This window comes from Prinia subflava, chromosome W, assembly GCF_021018805.1.
Source record: "Prinia subflava isolate CZ2003 ecotype Zambia chromosome W, Cam_Psub_1.2, whole genome shotgun sequence".
NCBI classification, from domain to species: Eukaryota; Metazoa; Chordata; class Aves; order Passeriformes; family Cisticolidae; genus Prinia; species Prinia subflava.
In genome coordinates this window covers 4,108,916-4,127,007 of record NC_086282.1, presented here as the reverse complement: position 1 = coordinate 4,127,007, position 18,092 = coordinate 4,108,916, and the positions used below count along the sequence as shown (strand labels likewise).

The window sequence follows — 18,092 nt, the reverse complement described above, 5'->3', positions numbered from 1 at the left end:
CGCGTTTCCGCTGCTCCCGCGAGGGACACGGCCGACCGACGGGGAAGCGATTGGAACGCGTGATATTTCGCTTCGTGTGTGAGTGTTACCCGACGGGGTGGGGGAGGTCACCAGGGGGTCCTGAAGGAAAGAGGACGTCCCTTTTTGAGTTCGGGGACGAGTAAGCCTTCTTGACCGCGACCAGGGGGGTCGCTTAATTTTTTCGGTGGCGGTTACAGAGCCCCGCCGTTAACCGAACATCCACGGAACGGTCATCCGCTGGATCATTAAGTTAACGGCATCGAGTTCGGAAACTCGGGATTTAATTTTTGGTATCCCATAACTTCTGTGCCACGGGGAGTATGGGATCAGATCTCAGCAGAGATCGGGAGGATTCCTTAAGGGAAACACGGAATGAACTGGACTACGGGATAAACTTCTCTCACGGCTCGGTGGCCCCCGTCCTGCCAGCCCCTACCCCTACCCCTTCCTCCTCCCCGGCCTTCTCAGGGGCAGAGTTAGCACTGCCATCCGAGACCCATGCGGAGCCCCGAGCTCAGCGGCCACTCCAGAAACCTCCCTCCCGTTCAAGGAGATTCCCGAGAGGGAATCCTGCCCCCGTTTCTGGTCCTGACCCCGCACCTCGGCCACCGACGCTAAAATATGGAGAAAAAGAGAAGAAGGGTAAGGAAAACGAAGGGTGGAAGAATAAACCAGACAGGTATACACCAGTTAGAGCCCTGGCTAAAACCAGGACCCCCGAAGGAGATCTTGAAGAGCCCGGGAGGGATTCGGGGTGGGACAGTTGGTGTGAGAACAAGAATGGCCCGGGAGGAAAAATGGGGGAAAAGAAGCATTCCCGTAAGAAATTTGACAGTAGAGCAAAACAGAAATTACCAAAGGTGAATTGGAATGCATTAGAGAATAACTAGTGGTGTTGGGAAGCGTGCAAATTAGAAATGCGAAAATTCACGTGAGTCTGCAAAAGGAGAAAAAGATAGAAAAGGGATTAAAAGGAATCTTGCCTACTCTTTTCCTTGGTGGTGGTAGATCTTTTACTTCAGGCTGAATACATTTTGGAGACTCCCTAGAGTTGTGTATTTTGCTTTAAGAGTTTTTTTTCTCCTGAACGAGATCGGCGGAGTTGTTTTTTTTTTTCTTTTTCTTTTCACTAACGTGGGAATGGAACGAAACCCGCCCCTTCCCGCAAGCGGCAGGGCGAGTCAGTCCATGGTTGCCGGGAGACGAAGGAAAGCGGCAGTTTTAAAGTGATTAGACGAGGCTGCCCGGGACAGAAAACCGCCCTGTAAGGCGAAATAAGAAGCAAAAATAGATAAAAGTATTGAGAGAAGAGACCAAGAATGGGAGCTATACTTATGCGTAGGAAATACCTAGGTGTTTGTTCTTGAAAAGCTGAAAATATATCTTCCTTTTTGTTGTCTGTCTACTGCATGTTGATAGTATGGTGGATGTAGCTCGTCTATGTTTGAAACAATTGCTACATTTTGAATTCGGATTGTCAGCTTGAGCAGGAATATGGCATTTGTGTTGGCAGACTGTGTACTGCAAGGGTTTTGTGTGTTTCAGTTTTTCTTTCAAAAGGTTGAAGCATGTGGCCGGTGAAGTCCAAATTAAAGCGGCTGTTGAGAGGCAGGAAACTAAATCTTTCTGTCGAGATAGTGTTGGAATGGTAATTGGAGTCAGGATTCTAGTATTAAGTTGGGAAAGTGGTATAATTCTCTGTGTTGGTAGTTACAGGATTTTTCTTTATTCTTTGCAGTTCCTATTCTGTATGTATTTTATCTAGTTGGGAACCGGGATTCTTAATTTTAATTATTGACTCCTTAGAAGGAGATGGTTTGTGTTGTCCCTTTGATATTATGTCTTCTTACTTGCTCCTCAATTTGGAGGATGTGAACCTTGAGGTTGCCCTGGTGCCTGTGTTTTCAGGGGTGGAGAGTAAGTGATGTAAGAGAGGCAGCATTTTGTCACCGGTGTTAAGTTTGGTCGGTGTTTGCTTAATAATACGCAAGAATGGATAGCAAATACAGGAGCTTTACTTTGGGAATTAGGCACAAGTTATCTCGAATTTGCTTGTTAAGAAAGGCTAAGTTTGTGAAGTTTTTTTGGACTGAAGTAAAAAGCAGTAGTGTTAATGTTCTGATAATTGTACTAGATAAAGCTGTCTGATTACCGGGGCCTGATGTTTACAGTGACTCCTGGCTTTGGAAAACTTTTCTGGGTTTTAAGTTCCGAATTTAAGTAATGTATGGTTTATTACAGAGTAAGTTCTGCTCTTTGTAATAGTTTCTTCTATTTGGTGTGCTTTGTTTTTTTCTGTCTTGTTAAAATACTCCCCCAGGATTATGGGTGAGGTCTTAAGTTTTTCTCTTAATTTGTACAAATTTTGCTTACTGCTCACTGATTGTTTGAATTGGCTCTCTGATGAAGTGAAGAAGTCACTTCAGCTACTGCTGCAGGATTGTATCTTGCCACGCTGAAATAGGGGTCTGCAGCTGATCCTGTCTGTGAGAAATGGTTTGTAGACGGATCTGCACGAGTAGTTGACGGGAACTGCCCCGGTATATTAACCGGGAGTTCCAGCTTTTCGTGGATGTTAGCAATCACACGGCGTATGGAGTTCTTACACAGGAGTGGGCGGGAGCCAGAAAACCGGTGGGGTATGTTTTAAATGGCTTACTGAATCCCGGCTATTGAAATATGAGGCAATTCTGGTAAATTCCCCGGAGTTAGAACTCCGTACTGCTGCTGCTCGAAACCCCGCTCAGTTTCGGTCCTGGGGAGGATCTGAGGAGTGTAGTCACAATTGCTACGAGGCAGTGGAATTACAAACCAAAATAAGAAGTGTCGCCATCAAGCTAACAGCAGAGCTGAAAGGTCCGATAGTGCTTCTGGAATTGTGTTAATTTTGCTGATCATTAGGGGTGGCTGAAGCAAAGGTGAGAAGCAGTTGTGAAGGCAGATGCTTCTTGGAGGCTGAGTGAGAATGGCCATGGCAGGGTGCACATCGAAAATAGGGACAAGGTGGTCCCATTGTCTCACTCAAGTTGCGTCCTTCTTTTGGCTGTGTGTATCTGAGAATGTGCTGGGTAGGGGTCTGGAATATAAATATGTAGTTCAGTTAATTAGCAGTAGTGCAGACTCATTACACTGAGACTGTAGAAACTGAGTGAGGATGTGTGTAACATTAACAGCTGATTGTCCTAGAAACTGCTGTTGTCACCGAGCATTGTAGGATACTGGGTTTTATGAATGTTTGTCTGTATGCCAAATCACTCTGAATGTGCTGAGTTTGATTCTTGAAATAAGCCCAAATTGTTTGTGCTCATCTATGATTTTTTTAAACTGAATTTTTCTTTAAAAAGCTAAAACCTGTGTTAATACTATGGGATTTGGAGTAGTCTTAGTGTTTATTGTTTGCTCGCTATATATCCAGTGGACATTGTCAGAAGTATTGGTAGGATGTAAAAAGAATTGTTTGTATGTTTCAGTATAAACCTCGTTTAATAAGAAGTAAAATTCTCTTTCTGTTAATTTTAATTTTTCCTGTAACAATACAAAAAAGGGAAAATTCTGGATTGTATGGTACATTGGGTGAATAGTGAGGTGAGAATCATAGTGATCCAGGGACAAAATTGTTTTTATGGTAAAGGTGTGAATGTACTATTAGATAACTTGTTCTAATATTCAGATTTTCTGGACATGACAGGGATTCTCTCTATACAATATTCTTGTAGTATTGGGCTGGTTTGGAATTTTGTATTAGGTAAATTCAATCTGAGGAAGTTGCAGGATTTCGATGTATATTCATGAGATACAACCAGGAGATAAAGTACTGATCAGAGCTTGGAAAGCGGTGTCATTAACCCCTCATTGGGAGGGACCCTTTCTTGTCCTTTTAACTACAGATACAGCCATCCGAACAGCTGAAAGAGGCTGGACACACGCTTCCAGGGTTAAGAAACTAACAGCCCCGAGGGAAAACCCCGAATGGAAGGTCATCTCCTCCCGCGGAGATCTGAGGGTCCGGCTGCACCGAGGATGCCAACACCCTGGAAATATTAAGCTGCAGCCTAAAGGAGCCTCAAAGGAAACTTAATAACCACCCGACAAGGAGGACTGAGAGAGGGAAGGGTAACCAGAAGGAAGGTGTTAGAACATCAGGAAGGGTGAATCCGGAGCTCCAGAAATTTAAGGAGAAAGAACTCCAACCCCAGGATATCAGAAGCAAATGGCAGAAGAAATATCCATGCGCTGCTCTGAACCTGGATGCCCCTGCAGTCCATATATCCATTTCAAATACAATTATTGTCTTGAAATTTGGGTGGTGCACTGCAAGTGGGGGTGGGGGGGGGCCGCTGGGGTTATGCCCCAGGTGTTCTGAGGAAAAACAGACTCTGACTATGCGATTCTTAAACTGTGCCACACGTTTGGGATTGATAGAACCAAATTATCCCGGGTGGTATTCAATATACGAAAAGGGGTTAAAGGGAAAATTGGATCTAAAGGCCCAAGTGTTAGCCACGAAGTGCCGTCGAACTAATGTAGTGCCAGAACAAGTAAAGTAATCTCGGTGGGGAATTTTTGAAAAGGAGGTATGCCGTCCGAACCACCCCGAGGGTCCGAGCAGAGAGCCCCTGCTGTCGCGAAGAAACTTCCCCGTTGTTCGGTTGCAACCCGACAGACGCTGGGCCAGACAGAGGGAAGCTTCTGCGGATCACTCTAGGGAGTGTGAACCAGGCTGTGCGCTTGGTGAAGGGCTAGCCCTGTGACCTAAGGCTCCTCCAAAAAGTTACCCCTGTTAAGGCACAAGTAACTAGCTGGCACTCAGAGGCAGTCAAGGACATGGGAATTGGAAAGATAGAAGAAAAGCAGAAAAGGCAAACATGGTTCAGGAATCGCTGATCAGGTGTTTCTCCAAGGAGGAAAAACAATTAAGTAAAATACAAAACATGAATTAAAATTATTGACAAAAGAAAAGAAATGGGGGAATTGTGGGAAATATGGTTATTTAATTCATGTTTTATAAATAATTATAGATTGGGAACTGTGATATATATTATATAAAGATATGTATGTGTCTGCTCAACCCGCACGTTTCACGAACTTCTGGAAAGCACCTCCCTGATCTTCCGGGTTCCAAAAATGGAAGGTGAGAACGACTTGCTCCTGCCTACGTGCAGCTCAGCTCATCGGGACTCGCAACGGTCAAACGCTACACCGGTCATCACACACCTCTACGGCAGTTACTCAAAGCAAGGACTAACTCTGGACATTAGCATTTGAATGTGCCCAGGGACCCTTTCGGGACTTAATGTAAATAAAGTTAATGGTCGATGATTAGAGAAACAATGGGAGGAAAGTTGCCGAGGGGGAAACTAAGTGTATTTAAGTTGGGTCTTTAGGTGGGCAAGTTTGTGAACCCAGCTAGAGGCACTGGCTGCCAGGTCCTGTGTCCCTGGGGTCACCCTTGACTCTGCTTTTCCCGGGAGAACTTCGGTCAAGTAAGTTTGCTGTTTGTGGGGTTCGTATTGTTTTGTTTTTATTGTTTGAAATTGTTATAATTTGATTCTAAATTTTGTGATTTGGATATTAATAAACCAAACTATTGAATTTGGCAATAAATTTGTCCTGGCGTTTATAACACTAATGCATGCTTAAAATCACCTTAAAATAATCATTGTGCAGTTTTCATCTTGAAATTATTCTGCTTCAATATCCCTGTGTAATGCCATGAAGCTTCATCTTGTGACAGCCAAGGCTGGAAAAGGGGAGATTTGTGTTCCTTGGGAGGAATCACCCCCAGATTTCATGCTTACATGCTTATTTCTGTATCTGACATATTTCATCACAATAGTAGTTTGAGAACCATTATTTTTTCCTTTTCTTTGGAAAATAGAACATCTTGAGACTTGGCTAAAATAGACTGCCTTTAAGGGCTGTCATGGGTTGACATTAGACAAAATGCCAATGCACCCATGAGGATATATTTTACCTAATGAACTCCTGTGAGATGTGGTCAAGAACAGAGCAGAGCAGGCCTACTTCTTGAAACAGACAGACAATTTATTACATTACATAACAACGGACAATAGAAAAGGAAAGAAAAACCCAACCACCCAAAAGCAGAAGAGAAAACCTCCCAAAAACACTGCTTCTCCTCCCCCCAATTCCATTCCATACATGCTCACTCAGTTGACTCCGGCACATTACCTTCATCTACTTGCTTAATCCCTCAACAACCCTGGGTTCCTAATCCAAACCATCATCCTTTAAAATTCAGACAATCCACATTCCATCCAGGACGAGAGGAGTCTCTCTCGCACCACAGACCGCCCCCCCCCCCACAGGAAACACAGGTCCACCATCCCGTGTTCCCACGTCACCCATGGCACTGCCTCGAGGGGTCTGCCAGGGTGACACCCTCCTTTCCATGTCCGGCACTCTCACTGCCGTCCATGGACCTGCACTGCAACAGGGCTCTTTTTAAGGGTGTTTTGGCCAAGTACCAAAAACCAGCCATCTTCTCATTTTGGGACTCAGGTCCCCCCCATTTACCCCTGGGGCCGGGGGCTCCACGAAGCAGGCCAAAACGTCTCTGGGTTTGAGCCAAAAACATCCACCCAAACACAGTCTTATTTATAGTCAGGAGGGTCCAGGGTCCGTCTATGGCTATCATTATGCAAGAAAAGTCCAGCTTCATAAGCCACTCCTCTTCATTCCGGCAATCGAAGGGGCTTCTTTTCATCTCACATTACCCTCTCGGTCCCAGGCTGTCCTCTCTCTTCTAAAACCACCAACTATGAGAATACAGCATCCAGGGATAACTCTCTTCTGCCTTAGAAAGAGTTAAAAGCTTTATCTCCCACCACCAAGGTCAGGCACAGGCGATCGCAGACACTGCAGTTCTCACAAGCAGCTCCAACTCGGCACCTTCTCTCTGTGGGGGGAGGAGAGAGACGGGACCGGGGGGGGGGGGAAGGGGGGGGAACGGGATGGGACAGGGAGGGGGACGGAAGGCACCTCCAAAGTTCTCCCTCCACCCCTCCATTCTAGATGGAAGCTGGACCAGCTCCACTCCAGCTCCCTCTGTTCCCCACCCCGAGGCCCACCTTGCTAAGCCAGGCCCACCTTGCTCCCCTCCCCCACCCGGCCTAGCCAGGCCGGCAGGGGAGAGGAGAAGACGCTCCCTCTCCGAAAGCAGAGCAGGAAAGAGAGCGTCCTGCTGGGAAATCCGGCTTTTAACCCCTCGTGTCCTCAGAGGCGTATCCACCCTCTTAGTGGCCAGCAAAGGTGCCAATAGTCAAATCTAAAGACTGATTGGTTTGACCACTACTTCCAAAAAAAACTCACTTCCCTTCAAACCACGACAGGGCTAAAAACTAAAAAAAAAAAAGAAAAGTTTACATGATGTTGTAAAGCATTTCTGTGCAGTTTTTCCTATAATGCATTTGATGTTTACAGGATATGCTCAGTTTACTGGGTCTTGTTGGTGGGAGAAGTTACTACATAACTCACCAGTGACTCTGCTATTTCTCAATCCTTCAGTGATCCCAAGCCATTCCTGGCAGCATTTCATGCCATGTTATATCACACTGAGCTGTCTCAGACTGATCATGCAATCTTGAGATGACATCTTGACAGGATGTGGTTAAGCAGGAACCAGTAAAGATGTTATTTGGGGATTGATTCCTTAAGAGTCCTAGATTTCCAGTTTCTGATGAGAATTGCTTGACGATTGCCCAAGCATGTGGAAAATCACAAGGGTGATAGGGGAACATGATAATCGAATAATTTGAAATTATTGGTGGTGTCACCAATTATTGTCGTGTCACCACGACAGGTGGCTTTGCTATAGATTTCTGTAAGACCAAGGGTAAATGCTGTGTCAGAAACGACCCCTACAAGAGAGGCTGAGCGCACTGTAGAGCACAGCATGCTGTATCCGTTCTGTGGGCAGTCTTTAAGAAGCTGTGCTTTGGCAGACTGCAGCAGCGTGTTCCAAGGATGTTTATGTATATCTCATTATGCCTGGGAGTGGACAGCACTGCAGTGGCACACTGATGTAGCCATAGGACATTTAGAAAAATGAGCTTAGTTTTTATGATGTGCCTTTTAGGTCAAATGGGAAATGCTTAGAAAAGGTCTGTGACAAATGTTACCTAGAGGCTGGGCTGCATTGTGTTTCTTGGCTCTTAAGGCTGTGAGTTTGTAACTGAATGCTGTTTTTTGAATGCTCCTTGCAACAATATGTCCGCTTCCATCCTTTTTTGTTATCTTATATTTTTCTTTTTTCAACAGATCGACAAGACATTTTACAATTCCATTTTAAGGAAAAAATACATCCGTTCAGGCTTAATCAGAGTGAGGTATGCGAGATTATAATAAATGCACGCAGCTGAGATAAAATTAAATGTACACCAAGCCCAGCTTGATCTGATTCAGTAAAGTGTATTCTGTGTAAAACCAGAGCATAATCCCTAACTGAGCATAATCTGGTTCTGAACCTTGCTCTCCTTTGGATCTTAATGCTGAAGATACCCTTCAATCAATCCAAATTCCAAGAAGTTTGTGTTCAGATCTTGAGCAAGCTTTAGTTATTAAAGCAGAGATAACTAAAGCTATCTAAAACCAAAAAGGATTTTCAAAATTATTTCTTACACTGTAATGCAGATGCCATTTCTAGCACTGCTATTGCACTGGGCTTGTCAAGTAAAACAAGGCTGTGCTGGCTCAGAAAGTCCCACTTGTCATTGTGGCTCTAAGAATGGGCATAAATAGGTGCTCAGAGAACAGTAGCAGCACAACAGACATGTGATAACTGCTCCTTGGTATGCTCCCTGCCTCCAGGTATTTACCACTTGGGAGTTCTTGAAGTGGTTGTGGTTTGTTTAGCAGCCCTGGGTGGCGTTATTTCCCAAGGACTTGTCTATTGTCTCCTGGACTCTTGAAATCCTTGCACCTCGGTCCTTTAGGAAGGAGATACTTGTGAAGAACCACCTTCTTTAGATCATTCAATAAACCCTAGGTCTTGTGTTGAAAGAGATGATGAAAAGTTGATCACTACCCCTCTTCTCTGTGAAATTACTGATACTGGACACTCCCATCATATCCTTTTTCTCTCTTGTATTCAATAAGATCCACTCTTCTTTTTTTTTTTTTTTTTTCAGTTGGAAATCCCAGTCTACTCAGTATTCTTTGCCTTCAAACTGTTTCTTATCATCCTGTTTCATACATATCTCAGGTCTGCTGTTCCTGCTTTTTTGAGATGAAGGGGTCAGACCCGTAGTTGAGATTATCATTGAGCAATGTGGAGCTTTTTTTCCTCTTTTACTCTCTGTTCAACTGCCAATAATACATAATGTTTGATTTGATTTTTTTAAACCACTGTTAAGTGCTGAAAATTATCTTTTTATATAACTGTCTACTGTAGTAGTAAGATCTTGTTCCTTAGTGACAGTGCCCATTACTTTGCAAATAAACCTTGAATGCCTTCATAATCATAGACTAAAGCTGCAAGACTAAGATCTAAAGATCTAATCCTTGTGAATGTGTTTCTCCTTGTTCTTACATGGTTTGTGACATCCTACCTCTTCCTCTACCTTAGCTTAATTCCCAGTTACACACAAGTCATTATTGGAATGTAGCTTTAAGGATATTTTTGGTTCTGACTAGAGTGTTGCAAGCATAGGCAGGGTGATTTAGGGATCTGAGAGGCCAATATGTAGGGATAGGTGGTATTTTTCACTACTTCTTGTTCCCAAGGACAGACTGAGGTACTTGTGATGTTTGCTGTGTTGGATGCGAGATTTGTATGCGCCAAAGCTTCTTCGTTTTTTCAGATATACATTCTTTATGCCTCTTCAAGGGCTCAGACTGCAAGTTCTTTTGAGTAGGGTCGTGGTTGTGAATTTATTTGGAAAGGACCGTGTGTATCTTTTGGCTCAGTATAAGCAATGCATTAATAATAATGCCCACTGCTCACTGAGAAAGACTACTAATCTTGACTAGGTGTCTTTGGCTCTGGATCTCTGCTATATAATAAGTGAATCAAGGTGGGCAGTACTTACCTGAGGGTTTTGAAAGGTGTGGTGTGCTTGCAAGAGTTGATATGGTAATTTCAGTGTGGCATAGCACAGGAAGAGGAGTGGGGGGAGAGGTGAGGGAACACCTCAGAAATGCAGAGCAACACCCACAGTTGGATCAGATAATATCTGGAAAATAAACAAAGTGGCAATCACACTGAAGTTGTAACAAATGGAAAAAACAGACTGTTGAAAAGTTCACATATGACTTCTCAGTCTCAATTATGAGATCCTTGAGGCAAGGAGTGTGTCTTTCTGCTCACCTAGGAACCACTTGGCATGCCTTGATGTCCTTAAAACACAGGGCCTTTTCTTTCCCTTCACTGATGATATCAGGAATGTTTGTTTCAATTTCGTATGTGTTCCTTTCAAAGATCAAAGCCTGATTGTGTGAGTTCTGTATAAACTGCCTGTCTTCTATTTTTCCTTTATGTAATTACAAATTTCCAAGACAGTGAGATATAACTAGGAGATCTCTTTTCCTTTCCTATCTAAAGATAGAGCAACCTGCTTTTAGCTCTCACCCTGAATGAACTAACTGTGATTTCATCTGTTGTAGCTTGTGTCTTGTTGCTTCTTGGTTCAGGTGGGAGGAGGCACAAGAGAGAAGGTTCCTGGTGCAAGCTCTTACCTTTGTAATGACCAGGGATAAGCCATCTGCAAGTACAGAGCAAGATTTACTATGTCAGATTAGTCAGTTTGATGTTTGTAGTCTATCATTCCATCTACTGCAGTATCTGATGCTTTAAGGGAAAAGAAATACTACTACCAGGTGAATTCAACCTGTTACAAGACTTTTCTCCCTTTTCTTTCCTCTTACATTAAAACTGTGGAATTGTGTGTCTCAATGTGTATGCTGCTTGCACTTTTCAATGAGGTGTTAAAGGCTCCTTTTGTTATCCATCTCTTTGACTTTAATAAATAGACTGCGGGTATGCTGCCAAGTTTCATTTATTGTTGCACAACATGAGGTTATTAGGAACATTCTCCGAGAGGTTGCTGTGGTAGAATTAGGTTGTGTGGTCTCTCCCCATCTCCCAAAAAGGCCCAAAGTACCTTTTTGAGGGTGACTGTAAATTTTTATTCTGTGTATGTACAGGGCCATGGAAAGGTCTTGTGTAGATACCATTAATCATCTTCCTCAAGTTTCTGAAGTGCTGTTTATCCAGCTTTTCATTGCAATCAAATCAGTTCATTCCTTCCTCTCTTCTGTCTCAGGCATGTAGTCAGCGACTGCTTTTCAAACTCTATTAATTGGTCTGGCCATTTGTTCACAGAAAGCATCATGCCACCTTCTAGCCTATGATGCATTTGACTATTCAGTGTTCTTAGATTTCTTTTGGAAATTCCTTCTCACAAATGTTTGAAAATGTATCTAATCTTTTATGTTACATTGCCATTGCTAGAAAAGCTAAGATAAAAGCTAAGAAATGCAGAAATGGGCTGAAGGTAACAAGACTCTTTCATTGGTTTGTAGCCCAGATACTGATGGTGTGATGGCAGAGGCTTTGCTCACATTCTGGTTCTCCTCTACGGATTCTAGAGAAACATTGTGGGAAAGAGTTGGAAAGATCTTACAGAGGGGCCTGAAAAAATACACAGGACCTCTGCAAATAAATGTCCGATCTTCTACCATCTCAAGTAAGTATATTACATTTCTTTTAAAAGTAATTCTTTCCATTTTTCTGATTGATGGGACTTGGTTTTTCCCTTTTGATGAGAGCTTTTGGTGTTACTGTCGGAATGACAGTCTTTTGTGCTCCTTAAGTTAGACCAAAATCAGTGGCAACTCCCCCTAAATCTTTAAAAAATATCTTAAATATGGATAAATGGGAGCAGTTACTTTGTGGTTTTACAGTACAGCCTCAGCCTTCCTCCAAACTGCAGTACCAACTTTATGATACTGTCATGGAGCCTAAAAGTGCAGGAAGTATACTTGGATGACAATAGGAAAGAACCAATGCACTGAAAAAATAATATTTGGGGGGGAGGATCAAAATCCTTGCAAATTCCCCAGAGGAAAGGAAAAGAAAGGCATAATGTTCTTATCTACATGACTTCTCGGCTAGGGATTCTATCCCCTTCTTCACAAAGCGGATATGAATCTGCAGGATATGAACATTAACTTCACTATCTTCTACACTTCAGTTCTGCTACAGAATTTTTGTGCAGGCTTAGAATCTAGTCTCTGTCTTGGCTTCAGTTATATATAGTCAGCAATTTTTCTGGGTGTCAGACATTTCAAGAATGAGTTGCTGGTTGATAGGTAGGGACAGATATTTGCTCCATTTGTTCTTGCAGAACTGCTTACTCCTAAGTGCAAGGGTGACAATACAGTAATAGGATGGGTGCTTGCTGCTTGCTATTCCACACTAGATTACTTGAACCAGCAGAAATCTGCAGAGGTTAGACAGCTGTATTTAGAGAACAAGAAACCTGGGCCAGATTCCCTGCTGGATGGATCCAGACTTCCTCCCACTCAGAAATGAGCAGAAGCAACTTCTTGTTCCTCCTCTTGGTACTTGAACTGGGCACATATTTGCATTGTGGTAATGCAATGAAACTCAAATATGAGCTGTCACATCCCCATTGTTTCTTGATGGGCCAACCGGCCTTCCCCTTTGGAATGGCTCAGGATGATAGATGGCATCCCTCTGGGCAACTAATCACCATTTCCCTGCAGTGTTGTTTATATGCCAGTAGTTCCTGTTCAACAAAGTGCACATGTAAACTCTCCCCAATAAAAATAGTGTGTGGGCATCAGAGAGATTCAAAGAGTTTTGTTTTGTGTTTACATAGTTGGATCATGGGTTAGTGAATTTTGAATCTTCAGTTTAATTTGATGCTTTACATAAAGGATAAAATTGGAAAGAGTACAAAAATTATTGTTAAAAAAGGACTGTGATCTTATCAAGTCAAGCTGCTTTTATTCAATCTGGTAAATGTGGGAAGCGACTCAAAACTGTTTCAGTTGACCTTGAACTGCACCAGGATTGTTACAGTAATACATTAATAGCTAATTAAAAATTGGCTAATACAATTAAATTGCAATGTTTTCATTATATAGTCTTAGTAAGAGATGGCATCTGTATTACTTTATCAAAGTTGTGTGACAAACTTTGTGTTGCTTTTCTTGGCTCTCCCAGCCTAACCATAAAACTTTGACTACACAGGTCAGCTACTCATTACAGGACTAGCATTGAGCAAGTGCTACGAGTGACACAAAGGAACATAAATGATACCTCAGCATTTCTGAGAGACAACAATAAAAGGCTGTCCAAAAATTTTTTTTGATCTTTCTTTGCTAATAGGATTTCAGCAGTGGTATGAAGCTTAGGCCAGCTCCTGAATTCTGTTGCCATTTCAGGTCGACTCAGGAGAAGAGTACAGAATGGAGAGCTCCTGTGCTTTTAGAGGAGATGCTGGTCTCAATTTATAAAACTTATTCCTCCCACCAGGGAGAAGTGACAATTTTCAACAGGTCCTAGAGATCCAGAGAAGAATTTAGGTTTTGCATTTTCTGCTTTTCTTTCCCCTCCTGAAATATCTTGTCCACCATTAGTATTTAAACCATGGAAACCTAAGAAGCCCTAGATTTTTTCCATGCTCTGCAGGCACCTTTCTAAATCTTGCTTCATTGGACCTTTTTGCCAACTGGAATCCTTATTCATCCTAAGGCATTTTCAGAATTACACTTTTATAATGGTTTGTAAAAAGTAATTAACCTGTTCTTTGTAACCACCTTATCAAAAGATTCTAATTTAGGGGCCACAATATAGCTCAGTTGAGCTAAGCATAGCTCACTAGTTGAACAAAGCCAGGTCAGGCACTTCTTTATATTGCATGCTAGGGGGAGTCTGATAAAGGGAACCTCCTTAAATCTTCCTCCCTGAAATAATCACCTTGTTGTTCAACACCATGTCTCAACTTGTGCTTCACTCACAAGTATTTGCCTTGAGAATCAGCTTCAACAAACTCCTCCAAACTGGGTGCTACACTTGGGACCTTCAAGCTGCAGTTCAGGGCAGCACTACAACACTAAGGAGTCTGCCAGACCAGGGGTAGAACTTGCTTTGCCTCTGCATTCCTGAGGACTGGGAATAAAGAGGGGATAAAGTCTAAACTGACGATATTTTCTTAGTTGATTATTTTTTCTAAAACAGAGAGAAGCTTGATCATACATATATGAGAAAATATAAAATGTGCAAAACTTCAAGGAAAACAACAATACTGTCTCTGGTTTGTCTGTCACTAAACTGTAGATGTTCTTTACATATGACTGCAAAAATACATTTTTGTCAGGATACCTTCAAATGTATTATTACTGAAGCTCCTTCTTTCTTTTTTACCTAGATATCAGAGTCCCCTGGCCAAGGATGGTTTACATCCAGACATTCCCTCTGATTTTGATAGAAAATAAGAACTGATAGAATTCTCTGCACTTGTGTACAAACCCCACTAGAAGCCCAACTATTTTTCAGTGAAGAATTAAGCAAACTAATCCCTACCTTCCCTGAAGAGCAGTGCAAGGGCAATCAAAGTGAGATATCAAAGTGTCAGATGGCTTGGAAACACCCATGTTAGGACTTGTTCTTCCACTGGCACTGAAAGAAGGTGTTGCAGTTTGCCTTCTGTATGGTTCTGGCAACAAAGAGCTCTCCTACAAGGCTGATTTATTTTCCTGAGGGTTTCTTGGTTAGAAGTAGAGTCACCTAACAGTCTGGATCCGTATTAAGTAAAGCATAGAGCAGCTTGCCAGACTATTTCCCTTGGTCAGGTAGGTTGGAAGTATCCCAAAATGTATTTTTGGGAATGTACTTCTAACGTCAGAAAGCAGCTGGTTGCATGATCATTGGCACTGTTCAAAATGAGTAGGAAGTATTCCCACCTGTTGCACAGCCAAAGGTTTTGACCATGAATAATGAGTCATGAATTGGTTTTGATCAACAAGCCAACTGTTATTGTTTCTATTTATCTGGAATCTGGGGCTTGCTAAAGCTCCTTACCAACTACAAAGTACAGAACCTGGCAGACAGATTCTTACTTCTTTATCGAGCTTTCTGTGGGAGTCATACAGATGAGTGTCTGACAGGGTTGATGAGGAATGTTCCATATCAAATAATGTATGGAGCAGTCTGGATATTTGCTCTTTATCAGCCACAACAGCATCTCTGGGGAGTGGAACTGAACATGCATCTGTACATTGGGAAACAGTGGAGATCTGATATTCCTCCACTTTGAGGTCACTAGTTTGGCATGAGGTGGTACATTTCAGTAAGAGTCTAGAGAGAATGATTGAAATGGGAGGGACTGAAATGTATTTTAAAATTAGTATTTTGCAAAGATATGCTTGTGATAAAGGAATTAAGCAGAAAGTCATCTTGACCTCACTTCTCATGACCCAGATACATTAATTTAATTGATTTTCTCATTCAAACCTTGGTTTTTCCGTGCTTTGCCTGCAGCGGTTGAGAGCAATTTGGGCTGCCTTTACTGTAGTAAGACATTGATTGCAACTGGGGCATGATTAGAGATCAGGAAGAAAAGTAATGCTAGAAATTGTATCTGTTTGGATACCTGCTACAGAACTGGTACATAGCAGATCCCTCCTTGGGCTGCAGGACAACCAGATGGAGTTGGAAGCATGCTGTGAGGTATGAACCTGTGTCTGCTTCATGGACAGGATTAAGATGTTGATGGGGGACAATGGAGGGAGTCATAGATGTGAGAACAGGTGAAGTGAGCAGCAGCAGGGAGGGAACAGCTAGGTGACAGGGAAAATAGAGGCACAAAGCAGTTGTGTCTCTATCAGGTTACTCTACTCTGTTGAAGGAATGAGAATTGCATCACCTGTATCTAAGCCATGTTTTGCTACTTCTGCAAGGGTGTATAAATCTGGAGAGGTAATTCCTATTGAGAGAGCAGTGAGAATATTGGAATGTTAGTGGAGAGACATTTTAGGAAGTATGAACTATGCAACCACACAAGAGCATGCCTTTCCTGCTGAACCAAAAGCTCATGTTTTGCCATCTTTCAGGAAATTCCTGCAGTTCCTTTTGGGTGCAGTTTTTGGAATATGACTGTATCTGCTGCTCACTGCTCTCATTCCCATTTCCCCCAGTACTTCAGACCTTTGTGGTCTTCACTGTAATTAAAGAGCATTAGAGTAGAGCTATTATCCCCACCTCTGTCTACACTGCAGGACATGCACTCTGTGACATTCCTCTCAGCTGCCCAGTTTGATGACCTACTGAAACTCACCAGTGATCCTCTTTTTGTCTGTATGCACAATTGTTACCCTACCTAACACTGGGTGAGGCCCCTGTTTCAGATGTAGCTGAGAATTTTGTAATTCTCTCTCCTTCCAAGAAAATTGTTATTAAAATGTGGCAAAGGAAAGTAGGAAAAAAGTTTTCTCTGCTCCCTGGTGCATTTCCCAAAGCTGTGCTTCAAATGCATTTCCAATAATGTGTTATGAGTATTGAAGCACATACTCTTTCTTATTTTTGTTTACAATCCTTTCCTCCATTCATATCCCTTTTAAGATAATCTCTACCTTACCTTCTCTGTGTGAAAAAACATTTTAGACAAACAAGATGTGGGAACTTGATATAGTATAGGATGGAACATGCAGTTTGCTTTTGAGACTAGAAGTTATGTTTTCACATCTAGAAAATCTATAGGTGTAGAAACCTATAAAGAAATTCAAGTTTCTTTTATGAATCAACACCTGTGAAAAGTTATGTAATTGGGTAAAACTACATCAGATTTTTAAAGCATTTATCATCTTGAATTTTGCAGCCATCTCTGGCCCCTTCTATGCTGAAAATGCATAATGTCCTAATAATTCATTTACTTGCCTTGTTTGCACTATGTCAAGATAATATCTGATACACTTATGTCACGGAGTTCTGTCTGGTCTTTTCCTTTTAACATAAACACTGAACTCTGTGGATAAAATGAAATGAGGCAGTGGACACAACTGATTCCTCTGATGCAGTGACACTGATACTATTTAGAGATGTAGCAAATGGAGCACATTTTTCCACAGGAACCTCTGAACCCCTCACAGATAAGATGTCCCATTCACTCTGCAGTTAACTATGAGCATTTCCTTCCATGTTTGCTCAAACACATATGTTGAGGAGTAAAAAAGTTCTTTACTGAAAATTTATTAACCTTAAATAGTAAATGCAAGTTAATCAGAAATTATGAATCTAAGCGTGTTTTAGAGTTATTTTGTTTAATAAATATGTAAAATAACTGTATTAACAAAACTGCTTGTCCAGTTGGAGAACAGAGCCCTCTTCTGAGAGATGGAATCCCTAAGCTGCATTTCAATAGATTGCTGCGACTTTAATTTAAACATTCATTTTTCTCATTAAAGTTAAGCAAGACTGAATTAATTAGCAAGCTCCATTTTACAGCTATTCAATGCAGGTTCAAGTCAAACTTGTTTACAGTAGAAGCTTGAACACTGCTTTCCTAAATGTGGCACAAGCAACTACTTTTGAAGCCATATGCGGTTGGGACAAAATATAACACTTTAATTGTTACTAATTGATGCTTTTTCTTGGTAGTGCAAACAACTAGGGCAAATAGTAAATGAGCAGGGCAGCAAAATTGTCTCTTGTGCCTTACAAGTGATTGCTTCAAGGCAGGGCTTGCAACACATTGGCTGGCACAATATGAACATCTGTGCTCTTGAAGAGGCCAAAATGTGAAGCTGGTAACAAATGAAGGCAAGCCCCTAGCAAGGTAAACCAGTAAGCAACCTGATTTTCAGTGGTATCATGTAACCCAAAGTGCTCCCTGCTTTTAATGGGATCTACTGTGGGCTCAGCTTATCTGAAAATAGGGGCAGTTCCTTCAGTTTTCCAAACGTGTGTACTCTGCGTTTGGGACCCTACCCTAGTGAATACAGCACTGAATTTGCTGACAGGGTATCACTGGCCTTTTTCCTTCTGCAGTGGATGAGTAGGAGAGTACAGCAGTTGTGTAGTAGTG

General features: G+C 42.1%; 1 long non-coding RNA gene and 1 pseudogene across 1 annotated transcript; one reads left to right on the top strand and one right to left on the bottom strand.

Moving 5' to 3' along the window:
• The window catches only part of LOC134563437 (transmembrane protease serine 11E-like), a 64,794-nt pseudogene that overhangs the window by 38,465 nt on the left and 8,237 nt on the right, over nt 1-18,092 (top strand).
• Nucleotides 6,046-7,572, bottom strand: LOC134563438 (uncharacterized). The gene is made up of 2 exons (XR_010083377.1): nt 7,113-7,572; nt 6,046-6,940 (listed from the first exon to the last, which is right to left on the bottom strand). It is a non-coding gene; the product is annotated as an uncharacterized LOC134563438 (long non-coding RNA).